We start from the raw sequence: 13,181 nt of genomic DNA on the forward strand, positions 1-13,181 counted from the left end.
CAATACCATGCTTTGCCACTGGCTCAATGACTAGAACTAATTCTGGAAAGCTTTCAACTAAATTCTCTGAGTATTGTCTCCAGGTTGAATCAGTTGAATCCTTATCTGGGCTTTGATGGTCCATTGCAATATTCTAACAGCTCAGATGCTTATCAGGGTTATACTATTTGGTAGGATCAGTGGATAATATGATTGTTTATCCATGTTGAACTTCCATTATCCATTATCCATGTCCTCTTCCATTAAATGGATCCCCCAGTCTAATGCAAAGTAATGCAAGATCTCACGCAATTAAATAATCAGCAGTTCTTACAGTGGCGATGGCAGAGACACAGTCAGCAAGAAGGACAGACCCATTTGAGAAATAGGTGTTGATTCCAAGAACAATAAATTTCCAATTTCTCAAAGGTAGAATAATTTACCTGTAGTCTAGTTGGCACCAAGTGGATACCTGGACTTCTCAAGAGACTTTGCTCTGCAGAATAGAGTTCAGCATAGGTTTCTGTGGTTGAAAGATCCAGAATTCAGCAGTGGCAGGAGCCATGCTTCTGTGCCCATTCATCGTGTTCATCTTTTCACACCATGGAGACTATGTTCACCAATCCATCGTATGAACTCTACCAGTTGGTTCTGAAATAACTCATCTCAAATGGTGCTCCCCTTTCTCAGGGGGCACTGCTTTAAGATTCAAAGATCCACACAGTTTGTTCCCATTCATGCTTATCCTTCTTCTCTAAACTGTTTTGTCTCCAAACTTCTAGTAATATTCTTTCTAGGTATTTTACTTAGGAACTAAACCAATTGCCACTGTCCAGGAATCCATATATATGTCTTCATCAAGGTACATACACAACTGCAGAAAATTTATTAAAAAGAATATGGTTTACAGTGAAGATTTTCCATTCCTAATGTTTGCTAGGGTTATAATTAAGTAAGACAATAACGCAGCAGTGGTTTGTTTTCTGTGCTAACATACTGAGCAATTTTATGGATGGCTATTTGGTGAACAGAGTATAGTTTTCACTGAACTGTTCTCCATGATTGACAGCTTAAAAATATTCTCCTTCAGAACGTGACTTCATTTGATCTATTAGTCAAGACAAGTAATTAAGGGAAAAAATATGGATGAAAGGGGTAAGAGGAGGTGGAGGAGAAGAGGGGGAAGAGAGCGTATGCCAATAACGAGCACAAATGCCCACACCCTGCAGTGAATTCTTGATTGCAGATACTCTATAGTGGAAAGGGCTCCAAGTACCCGGTTCCCTGCATATCCCACAAATCTCCCAGTTATTTCTTTTTGAACTACGGGGGCTATGAGCAAAATCCGTCACAATTTTGGCTCATCTTTCCTCCAAAAACATTAAACCATGTATTTGTGTGTATCTGTGTGGGTTTTTTTTAACTTAATTCAAAATACAACTGCTAGATACTCTTTAGTGTTAATACTATGAGTTTGAAACACTTAATTTTAACAAAAATATTTCCCATCTGTTTTTACTATTTTTACTGAAGATCTAAGGAAGATCTGATTCTAATTAACTAATATGCTTGAGTCCAACTCTCAATCTACCCTTTAGAGTACGTACATAGGTGCTAAGAAAGCTGACCTATGAATGAAATAAGAATTGAATAATTGAGCTACAAAGAGATAATAACTGCTATCAATAAAATTTCTAATAACTTTAGTTTTTGTGCTGAAGGAATATTCGTAAGTCATGTAAATCTTAGAAGAATTGTGAACCGGTGTCAAATATAAGTTTACATTAAAAAAAGGAGTAATCAAATTTTTCTGTTGTGTAATAAGACACTTTAAAATATTTAAATTTAGAGAAAAATCCAGCAGTGCAATAATTAAATGCAGAATTAATACATTGAATATTTAATAATGGATTCCTGGAAAGAATCTCATGTTTCTTGAGGAATTATTGTATCTCCAACTAAAAACGTGGATTGAAATCTTGTAAGTTAAGAATGACTTTTAAATCAAGGTTTCCGTATAGTTGCTTTATACAACATAATTTCTTTCTTACTAGTAAGTAGAAATGCCATTGCTTTCAATTTTCCTGAAAAACTAATTTAGTTTATTTTTATTCGAATTTCTTATTTCCTTTGTGAGCAGCACACACTAGGGTTATGCATTTGCCTTCAATAGAGCATTTTAAAGATATAAGTGCTGAGTAAAAACAGAAACTCATTCAAAGAAGATGTTTACGACAAGTTCCAATGACTCCAAAGCATCTCAGATATAGAACAGATTTCAAATTATGGTCTCGAGTACATTATCATGGGAGAAATTATGGTTTGTTTCCTAAATTCATTGCAACACATTGATTCAAAATGCCAAACATTAAATGGTAAATACTAAGATACCATTTTAAGTAATTTAAAGTAATTTAAATTTAATTAAATTAGAATAACATTCAATGCACATAATTATTCTGTTCATAGTGACATTTAAATGATAATGGTTATTCTAAAAGTAATGTTAGATGAGTGTTTTTAGCTAAATTATTTTTTTAATTTTAAATAGGTTTATAAGCATTCAAATAAGGGCAGTATTTGTAAATCCCCATTTCAATCTCTTTGTGTTATTTTTCTCATTATTTTTAAATAAGAGAAACTTTCCCATATTTGTCATATGAATCTCAATGCAAATATTTAAAATTATTTTCATAGATACAAATTTCATCTTAGTGCTTGTTGAATACACTGCATTATTCAATTTAACTCAACCTTTTAAGAATGAGGGCATGCAATGGATTTTTTAAATAGAAAATATAAATGTTGACTATATATTAATGAATATTAAATTTTTAAAAATCCAGAAATTATAAATTACTTTATCCTACAAAAAATAAATGTCTCTTGTGTGACTCATTGTTTTACTTCTAACACCACTTATAGGTGAAGTCAACCCATGCATAATAAGAGTCACCAAGAGAAATATAAAAATCAATGAACTTCAAATTGCTGTAATTCATACACAATAAAAATGGTTCACCAGAATAACAATCTCCTGGGGTGCCTGACTGGCTCAGTCTGAAAAGCACTGAACTTTTGATCTTGGGTCATGCGTTTAAGCCCCGCTTTGGGTGTAGAGATTACTAAAAAAATAAATAAATAAAATGGGTCACCAGGATAACAATTTCTAGATATTTCCAATATAATATTCTTCACAGGTTCTAATGCCAATTTTCCAACACCCCCCCCCATTCCTATGTTGAAGTCCTAATCCTCACTACCTTAGTATGTGATCTCATTTGGAGAAAGAAGCTTTAAAAAAGTAATTTAAATAAAATGAGGTCATTAGGGTATGATCTTAATCCAATATGATGGGTCCTTATAAGAAGAGAAGATAAGCTGATTAAAAGATGGGCAGAAGATATGAACAGACATTTCTCCAAAGAAGACATACAGATGGTCAACAGACATATGAACAGATACTTAACATCACTCATCATCAGGGAAATGAAAATCAAAACCATAATGAGATATCACCTTACACCTGTCAGAATGGCTAAAATGAAAAACACAAAAAACAAGTGTTGTCAAGGATGTGGAAAAGAAGGAACTCTCTTGCACTGTTGGTGGGAGTGCAAACTAGTGCACCCACTGTGGAAAACAGTATGGAGTTTCCTTAAAAAATTAAAAATAGAACTACTATACAATCCAGTAATTCAACTACTGAGTATTTAACCAAAGAAGACAAAAACACTAACTCAAAAAGGTATATGCACCCCTATGTTTATTGCAGCATTATTTACAATAATCAAGATATGGAAGCAACTCAAGTGTCCATTGATACATGAATACATACGTGTGTGTATAGACACATGTATATTCATGTATATATTCACAGTATTCACATATATACACATTATAAAATGGAATATGGCTCAGCCATAAAAAGAATGAAATCTTGTCATTTGCAATGATGTGGATAGAGCTAGAGTACTATGCTAAGCAAAATCAGTCAGAGAAAGACAAATAGCAGATGATTTCACTCATTTGTGTAACGTAAGAAACTCAACATGAGCGTGTGGAAAACAATAACAACAACAGAGAGGCAAGGCAGGAAACAGACTCTAAACTATAAAAAGCACACTGAGGGGTACTGGAGGGGATGTGGGCAGGGGGATGGGTTAAAAGGGTGATGGGTTAAGGAGGGCACTAGTAATGAGTACGGGGTATTGTATGCAAGTGATGAATCACTAAATTCTACACCTGAAACTAATATTACACTCTATGTTAACCAACTGGAATTTAAGTAAAAGCTTGAAAAACAAGATAAAAATTAAAAAGAAAAAAGAGTGGCAACCGGGTGGCTTAGTTGGTTGAGCATCTGACTCTTGATTTTGGCTCAGGTCATGATCTTGGGGTCAAGAGATCGAGCCCCATGTGTGGCTCCATGCTCTGTGGATTCTGCTTAAGATTCTCTCTTCCTAACCCTCTGGCCCTCCCCCCACTCTCTCTCTAAAACAAATAAATAAATCCTTTTAAAAAATTGAAAATAAAGAAGGGCGTCAGTCAGAGAAAGACAAATACCATATGATTTCACTCATATGTGAATTTAAGAAACAAAACAAAGAAAAAAAAGTGACAAACCAAAAAACAGACTTTTAACTATAGAGTGTAAATGGATGGTTAACCGGGTGGGGGGGATGGGTGAAATAGGTGAAAGGGATTAGGAGTACACTTATGATGAGAACTGAGTATTGTATACAATTGTTGAATCACTATATTGTATACCTGAAACTAACACCATATATTAACTATAAATAAAATAAAATTTAAAGAAACAAGAAGAGGACATTAGGACACTGACATGTACAGAGGGAAGACCTTATAAAGACACAAGGAGAGAACAGTTATCTACAAGCCAAGGAGAGAGACCTCAGAACAAACCCTGCCAATACCTTGCCTCATAACCCTAAAAAAATAAATTTCTGTTGTTTAAGCCACCCAATCAGTGGTACTTTGATAAAGCAACTCTGGCAAACTAATCTACCAATGCATAGAAGAAACTAGATAATATAAACATCCAACTTTATAAACATCCGCTATTATCTACATAGATCCCAAAGTCAGAAGGGAAAGATAACAGTGTATGCCATATCTAGAAAATACTAGGCATGCAGAGTGATTTTAAGCCAGCTCGATATAACTCAAAATATTTCACTGACAAAATATATATTATAAACATATGCATATATTCACACACACAGTGTTTCAATACATAATGAGATATACATATAACATATATAAAAGTAATATATATAATCTATATATGGAAATATAAAGTTTCATATAGTTGCATATATATGTGTATATATATATATATTTCTTTTATATTTTTTCATAGACATATTGAAATACATTCACACATGCACACACTGTATTTCTCCCCCCACATTTTGTTTATTTTTTCACAGGATCCTAATGACCTCTACATGTTTCCCCTGAATTCACTGGATTTACATGTTCTGTTACTATTAACCAAGCTTGATACTCCCCTCTCCATTCCAACATACACCCATGTAAGCAATTCTGCCCTTTCTCATTTTGCTGTACTATTTTATTTTACATCAGTGTTTTGAAGTTTCTAGATATTACTGGTTTTTCACAAAATGTCATTTGTGACTTTTCCTTTTCTTCTTTCTTAATTCTTTTCCAAAAGACTAATTCTTTCAAAACTCTTAATAATACAATTTTCCTTAAGCTTTTTATTTTTATATTTTTAAAGATTTATTTATTTATTTGAGAAGGAGCATGTGTGCACAGGTTGGGGGAGGGGGAAGAGGGAGAGAGAGAATCTCAAGCATGGAGCTCAATGTGGGGCTCGATCTCAACTTCCTGAGATCATGACCTGAGCTGAGCCACCCAGGTGCCCCTCAGCTCTTTATTGTAACCAAATATTGCTAGAAAGCATATTTAAGGATAAGCCCTACAATTTTTGAATCAAATATTTTTTAAAAAAATAAAATAATGATCCATTGTATTCAGACTTTTAAGCTCACATATCCCTTCCATATTAGAATATCGCTCGTGAATCTGTGTGATAACCTTGAGGACATTCTCAAAACAAAGCAACACAATACAGCAGAAATTGGGAGATCCATTGAAAGGGGAAAAAAAATAAGAGTCACTGAGGCAGAGCATGGTGAAGATGCCCATAGGAGATGTGCAAACTCATCCTTGAATAGACAGGCATTTGGGAAATACTTATGTCTAACTGTTGAGTATTCTGGTGACTACATATCACTTAATTTCAAAATAAATAAGTTAATATTTAGGTAGGTAAGTAGGTAGATAGATAGATGGTAGATAGATAATCAGTCATTTGGTATAGACAGAGCTCTCACATTATGCTTGATATGTGAAAGACATATTTAAAATTGTTCATGGATGTTCAACTAATGTGCCCAATGATAAAAAAGATTTGTGACTGCTTTTGTGTCCTAAATTAATTTTAGTCTCAACTACCATGTGGACACATTGCATAAAAGCATCAGTTATATCTATAAGCAAAAAGTAAACAATACAAGACCCATTATTTTCATACTGAATCTTCAGTTCAACATTATGGTTCCTCAATGCAAGTATTTATATCGTTGCAAATTAGTATTTTAAAACAGACAAAAAAGAATATGCTTCCAAAAATAACTTTCTTCTGCTAGTGAATGTCAAATTGATAAATAACACCATACAAACTTGGCTTGATGTATATTCTGTTTATAACTATAGTCAAATCATTTAATTGCCATCTAAATATTTATCTGTCTTGCAAATTCCTGTGATGTAAAATGTAATTGGGCCTGAGAAAGCTTGCAGTAGACCGGACTATATTCACACTTTTAGGAGAGTTAAAACGTTAAAAATAAAGCAACCACTCTGTTAACACTAATTAATAAAATATCTGTATTAAGAGAAAAGGCAATTTGAATTTACATTTGAAAGAGTTATGATTGTTAATGAAAGCAAACTTTCCAAATAGCTTCCACATCTTAGGAAGGAACTTTGTAACATCTTTTAAAACAGAATAGTTATTTGGGCCTTTTAAAATAAAAATAATTATTTGCTTTTCTTTACTTTAAAATTATGCTGTCAGTATGCTAGATATCTTTCCTACACTCCCAATATGTAAAAATGATTGTTAAATTTGCATCACCTACTGTGCAAACTTTTTTGCTCCACTCTATTTCACTCCTCTCAGACCATAAGAAGCATTAGTTACACACAAATATTTGTAAATCATGTTAGGAATGATTGTTCATGTTCATGTTCGTGGCACTCTATTAGGAGACATATATGTTATGTCATTGAGTACACACACAAACTAAATGACATGAGCAATTTTCTTTTTTAAACCCTTTGTGAAGGTTGATGTCAATAAATCCCAAATCTGTACTTTAGCTAAATGCTATGAAACCCACTGGGAGTATAGCACAAACAAAATCTTCTACTTGACGTGCTTGGTTTCATTTCCTGTCTTCTTTTTACTGGCACAAGCATGACCCTGTTAGTCCAACCAAAAAGATCTTTTACAGAAAAAAAGAAATGTATAATTTATTTATTGTGGACAGCCATTAAACACGCCCCCCCCCTTTCAGACACATGACTTATTTTTTTAAAGATAGATACACTAACAATTCGCTACCTGGGCATTAAACACAATGTATGAAAATAAGTGTTTTCCTTTCACATTTTTTTAGAAATCTGAGAATAAATGTTTTGACAAAAGCTACTGATTGTAGAATTGATTCTATGCCTTACTGCATGACATGATGGTCTGTCATCAAATTATTTTAATTGAAATCAGCTGTTTAAATGACCTTACCTCCATAGCAGTTCTTCCATTTATATGAACTCATTTATATCTAAAATTCCATTGTGGATGGAAAATAGCAATTTAACTGGGTTATCTCCCTTTCATTCTTTGGAATACTCTAGTGTTGTCATGAAAATTACAGTTATGTTTAAGCCATTTTTACTATCACTATCTTTTTTAGTAAGTAGTGACAAGTGGAAAGCACTCAGGAAATTGAAATGCTGAAATGAATTGAAAAGTAAGCCAAGGCATATTAAGAAAATGCTAACACAGAGAGAAATAAATCCCTTCCTCAACGAAGGATAGTGAATAAATTACATCAGCTTCATACTGGCCTTCAGATTTGTTTCAGTCTTTAACGTATCCTTTCAGAGAATATAGATTATGAAATTCCACAGCATTTCTATCATTTTAATTTGAGCAATAGTAATTACTAGCCATTATTATTTTAATTTTAGTAAAATAAACCATTAAGTTCCTTCAAGATAAAGTAGCTGTAAATTACTATCTAGTCCTTCTTTCACAATAGACTCTCTGTAATTGTGTAGATTTAAAGCTCATCACCTTTATCAAGGAGTATCAAGTAGAAAAAATTAAAGCAAACTTTAATTACTGGTGAATCTTCTCTGTGATTAAAAGATGCTCTTATATTTAGTTACTTTTCTTCATGGAAACATGAAGATTTTAATTCTCATTCTCTTTAGCTTGGAGTCATGGCAAAATGTCTGTGGGGTAGAGAGAAGGGGACTGGTTTAGAACTCTTTGGTGGAATCACATCTCATTATCCCTCCCAAAATAGCAATCATGCCATTAACTTTTTGCTTTACGAAATATCCAAATAACACATATTGATAAACACATATAAAATAAATGTCACAACTCAAAATTTCATACTCATTATTTGCATTAAATTTCTATTTTGTGGTTATGACTCCCTTCAAACCTCACTCCTCTATTGCCTGTGTTTGAAATGAGGTTCATTTCTCTCAGCAGGACCAATGCTTGAGCAAGAGATGAAACGGAACCAATCAGAATCCTCACTACATTACCTATTCATACGAGTGGCATACACTAGGTTTCTCTCATCATATGATCCCCACTTTTTGCAGTAGATGAATATGAGACAAAGGACCAAAGAGAGACAGAAAAGTAGATGTATAAAAAAAATGTGGAGGAAATTCCCTGATTATATTTCCAGGGCCCTGTATCTAACCATAACTGAAAATAATTCATTAATGTTTTTAAGCTTAGAATTTTATGAAAATAATTTATTATTCTTTCATTTTCAGTCTTCGAAAGTTTTACTAGCCTGCTATCATGAACCATAATCTATATTAAATTTCACTGTTTGGTTTGCAAATGATGTAAACCCAACCATAATTGTCCACCGTTTTATGATACAAATGCTGAAAAACTATTTGCCAATAGTGGCACTCAACAAAGACTCTTGCAAATAACAGACCCCTATAACATGCAAATAGTTGAGTCAGCATAAGATCTCAGATGGATGGCTTCCGATAAAAAGGATTGCTAGATTCCTTTTATGATGAAGGAAAGCCACTAATTAATAATACTAGTAATAGTTCAACTGAGACTTCAGAAAATATGGTAGAAACTGTTAGGACAGTTGGTGTGGTTTGGCTCTTATTGCCTGTGGTCTTCAGTGACCACAGTGACTTTAGTTTAATAAAAACAGAACGAATCTCATAATCCAAAGATTTAAAACAGTCATGTACATATTTGAATTTCATTTTATTTTTTAATTTTCTTAAGATTCATTTATTTATTAAGAGAGATGAGGAGCGTGCAGAGGGGCAGAGGGAGAGAAAGAATCCTGAAGCAAACTCCCCACTGCACGGAAGCAACATGGGGATCTATTCTATGACCCTGAGATCATGACCTGAGCCTAATTCAAGAGTTGGATGCTTTACGGACTGAGCCACTCAGGCACCCCTGAATTTTTCTTTAATAAGTGTTATAGGAATACATTCCAGAGTAGTAATGGTGAGAATTTTGCTTCTCACCATTTTAGACCTACTCTTTTTCCCACCGTTTGCTCTCCTAACACAAAGGGAAGGTCGAAATGTAATTATTGTTTCAGTGCCTTTAAAATTAGGAATGGTTCCTGGAGGTGGGTGAGGGGATGGGGTAGTTGGGTGCTGGGCATTAAGAAGGGCACGTGATATGATGAGCACTGGGTGTTATACGCAACTGATAAATTATTGAACAGTACATCTGAAACTAATGATGTACTATTTGTTGGCTAATCGAATTTAAATTAAAAAAAAGAAAATAAAAATAAAATTAGGAATGGAAGCAGCTCTACTTATGAATTTAATGAACAATATCATTATTGTTTTTCAGCTCACAAAATGAATACAGTTCAATGACTGTATGACCAGATATTAGGAAACACAGAAGTTTAAATAAAAGTTACCCGGTGAAAAACAAAACTAGTCTTACACTATGTTCTTTCAGAATTCAAGAACTGCCGTCAGTATGCGCATATTTGTGGCTTAATATCTCTTCAATTTTATTTTCAGTAACATCCTCTCATTGAATCCTGGCAGAATATAACAGTATGAAGGGACATTAAGATCATAGGTCTTTTTTGTAATGAAGTGATAGATTATCTTATTTCTTTTTACTTCCTTCCTCAGTATATCACTTTGAGTAAATGCTGAAGACTGTAATAAATTGACATCATATTTTCAAACCTTCTCTTTTATGCTGAAGGTCGTTTGGATAGGTGTTTGCCAGTAGTTTCCAATAAGATGCTATTGTCTAGACAATACTTACAGTGAAATTTGTCAAGGAGTTTTTTTTGGAGGTGGGATTAAGGCTAATTATGCACAGAAATACACAGCTACTTTGAAGTACACTTTTAGGTAATAACGAATTGCATTATTAAGACATGTATTCATTTTAATGATGTGTATGTTTTATTTTAATGTTAAATATTCTTATTTATCTAAGTAATGCAAAGTCAATTAGATCCTTCCTGAATTTTTTTTAAAAACTTTAAGCATGGTTAATGCTGAATTACCTTTGGATAATGAGAATAACTGGGCGCCTGGGTGGCTCAGTAGGCTAAGCATTTGCCTTGGGCTCTGGCCCTGATTCCTGGGTCCTGGGATGGAGCTGGCATGGGGCTCCCTGCGCAGAGGGGAGCTTGCTTCTCCCTCTTCCTCTGCCACTTCCTCTGCTTGTGCTCTCTTGCTCTTTTTCTGTCAAATAAATAAAATCTTTAAATAAAATAAATTTTAAAAAATTAACACTAAGAATAACTAAAACATATAATCAGGAGTTAGTAAAATTACATGAAATTTTAGATTCACAGGTTGAGCAATGGTTGGTCTATCTCCCAGCCAATCAAACCAGTAAGTTCTCAACACAGGAATGGGACTCCAGAGACAAACAAGAACCTGATGTCGACTCTGTCCTCAGTAGCTGGGTGAATGTGGGTAAGTTGCTTAACTCCTCCAGGTCTCAGTTTTCTTGTCTGAATAATGAGAATATAATTAGAATGAACCAATGAGATAGATTATATAAAGTCACCTTAACTTTGCTTAGTGACTAATAAGTACACCTTTATACTTGCTATTCTTGTTTCTATATTATTGTTATTATTATATATATCTTTTAATCTGCAAATCTAACATAAATACATTCAAGTAATGTATCACTGGTTTTCAATTTGGGTAAAAGTATGTATTTATCAACTAAAGGATTTCATTAAGTTCTATGTTGTGTATCATTCAGTTATATAACTATGTTAAGGTTTAATGTCTTCCAAAATTTACATGTTCAAAAAAACTAACATTTATAAATGGATACAAAATAGTATTTAAGAGAAAGGAATTGGACTACGCTTGGAGTCCTGGCTGTCCTTCTTCCCAGCCGTGTGACCTTAAGCAGTTATGTGCACTACCTGTGCTCAGGGCATCCTCGGCATGTGTGGAGCACAGGTAAATATTTTTTGCTGAAATCCTATCCATATAAATCATCTGAGTGTCCCTAAATAATCATGCCTGCCACTTTCTGACACTAGTTGTGCACTATTCAATGAAAGAAATGGCATAGTGGTCAGTGGGAGTGATTAACTTGCTAGACTGCTCTCCTGGAATCAGGGATGAGACTCATTAGGCTCTGGGACATCACTATACATGTGACTATCAAAGCCTCTTGCAACATCTGATGAGTTAGGAAAGGGTGTTCAAGAGAGTGCCTAAGGAAAGGAGTAGAGACTGGGTCTGACATGGGAACCAGGCTGTGCTCAGGACTCCCTACTCAGATAATACCACTGGTACAAACCTGTGCCAAAGAGGAGCTTTTCTTTTTTGAACAGGGCACCCATGAGGATGGGACTTCATGAATCCCGGTGTAGCATGAGCCAAAGTAGCAGCCCTGCTTATCTATGTATGAGATCAGTACTGCTCTGAGCAACAGCTAGAAGATGATGGTATGAATACTTCACTTAATATAATCTTGTCACATGCTTTAGAGAAGCCACCGTGCAGACAGGTGAGCACAGCTCTTGACACAGTTATGTGCCTATAAATACAAATAGTTTCAAAACATGAAGGTATTTTAAAAATCAAAAGTACACACCCTTTTGTAGTTCATAAGCATGACGATTGGGTGTTCATGCTGTTGCATGGCGTGTGTGTCTGTCAGATCTTGCCACAACGATGCGGGCACATTACCCATCTGATGTGAAAAAATATTCAAAAGTACAAAGAGCTCTACAGAAATCAAACATAACAAAAGGTCTACCCCCAATTTAACTGTTTATTCCTGAATTATGATCACTTGCTGTTTAATTTATAAAAATTTTAAATAGTTAAAAACTCCCCTTTGACTCCACCAATGCCCAAGACAATTTAAAAATAAACTTCAAATATTCTTCTCTAAAACAATAATAATAATCAAAAACAAAACAAAAAACCTTGAGAATTTGGAAATTCTCAAACTTAGTGTGCATCAGAATCATGAGAAGAGCTTGTCAAAAGATGACTGGGACTCAGGTGGGGAGTTTCTTTTTCTATAGGCAGGAAAGAAGTCCCTAAAAGGATTCAGATGCCTGGATGCAGGGACCACATTTTTATGAGTTATTCTGACAGTAACATCATTGCCCCATTCTTTCTCTTCTATTTGATTTTTTTTAAGATTTTATTTATTTATTTGAGAAAGAGAGAGTGAGAGGAAGAGCACAAGTGGAGGGGAGGAGCAGAGGGAACAGGAGAAGCAGACTTTCTGCTGAGCAGGGAGCCTGATGCAAGGCTGAATCCCAGGACCCCAGGATCATGACCTGAGCCCAGGCAGATGACTGAGCCACCTAGGTGCCCCTTTT

At 34.4% G+C, this 13,181-nt stretch overlaps 1 non-coding gene across 1 annotated transcript; it reads left to right on the plus strand.

The window, feature by feature from the left end:
- The first annotated feature begins 12,437 nt into the window (after positions 1-12,437).
- Positions 12,438-12,544, plus strand: LOC123784476 (small nucleolar RNA U13). The gene has a single exon (XR_006777467.1). It is a non-coding gene; the product is annotated as a small nucleolar RNA U13 (small nucleolar RNA).
- The last annotated feature ends 637 nt before the right edge of the window (positions 12,545-13,181 follow it).

The sequence above is a fragment of the Ursus americanus genome, chromosome 4 (assembly GCF_024610735.1).
Source record: "Ursus americanus isolate L20-20 chromosome 4, mUrsAme1.1.p, whole genome shotgun sequence".
NCBI classification, from domain to species: domain Eukaryota; kingdom Metazoa; phylum Chordata; class Mammalia; order Carnivora; family Ursidae; genus Ursus; species Ursus americanus.